Raw genomic sequence first — 867 nt, 5'->3', positions numbered from 1 at the left:
GGACAGGGAGGCCTGGCGTGCTGCGATTCATGGGGTCGCAAAGAGTCAGACACGACTAAGCAACTGAACTGAACTGAACTGAACTGACTGGTCAGGAGTCAAAGACATAGGACACTAAGTCAAATCAATTCTACTCAACATGTGTATCATATCCAAGAGAAAGTGAAAAAATGTGAAATTGTTAGTCACTCAGTCTTGTCCAACTCTTTGTGACTCCATGAAATATAGACTGCTGGGCTCCTCTGTCCATGAATTCTCCAGGCAAGAATACTCGAGTGGGTAGCCATGAAGCAGGGACTGAATCCAGGTCTCCTGCATTGCAGGCAGATTCTTTATCATCTGAGCCACCAGGGAAGCTCCATATCAAGTAGATCACAAGTTTAATCAACAAGTTGTGTGAAAACATCAACCCACTTGGCAGGGGTCCTTTTTCTCCCTCTGGGCCCACAACTTGTAGGGGGATCTTTTTAAAAGCTTTTATTTATTTATTTGGTTGCACCAGGTCTTAGTTGAGGCATGCAGGATCTTCGATATTCATTGTGGCATGTGGGTCTAGTTTCCTGAGCAGGGATTGAATCTGGGCCCCCTGCATTAGAAGTGCAGAGTCTTAACCACTGGACCATCAAGGAAGTCCCCTTATGGGATTTCTATTAATGAATTTTATCAGACATCTGATTCTTACCTCAGGACCATCCTACCTAAAATCATCCAAGCTTTCCTCTTAAATAAGACATCCTGATGGACTAATGACTATTCAGTCCATGCTTACACATTAACAGTGGTTTCATGCATTTGATTTTTTTTTTTTTAATTTTTAAGGGATGCCTGGACTAAACTATGGCCATCTGAGACCTTAACACAGTCAAA

At 42.7% G+C, this 867-nt stretch overlaps 1 non-coding gene across 1 annotated transcript; it reads right to left on the bottom strand.

Annotated features, from left to right (window-relative positions):
* Window positions 1-556: 556 nt before the first annotated feature.
* Window positions 557-629, bottom strand: TRNAR-UCU (transfer RNA arginine (anticodon UCU)). Its single transcript has one exon. It is a non-coding gene; the product is annotated as a tRNA-Arg (tRNA).
* Window positions 630-867: the final 238 nt, after the last annotated feature.

The sequence above is a fragment of the Dama dama genome, chromosome 4, assembly GCF_033118175.1.
Source record: "Dama dama isolate Ldn47 chromosome 4, ASM3311817v1, whole genome shotgun sequence".
Taxonomy (NCBI): Eukaryota; Metazoa; Chordata; class Mammalia; order Artiodactyla; family Cervidae; genus Dama; species Dama dama.
This window is presented reverse-complemented; position numbering and strand designations above follow the sequence as displayed.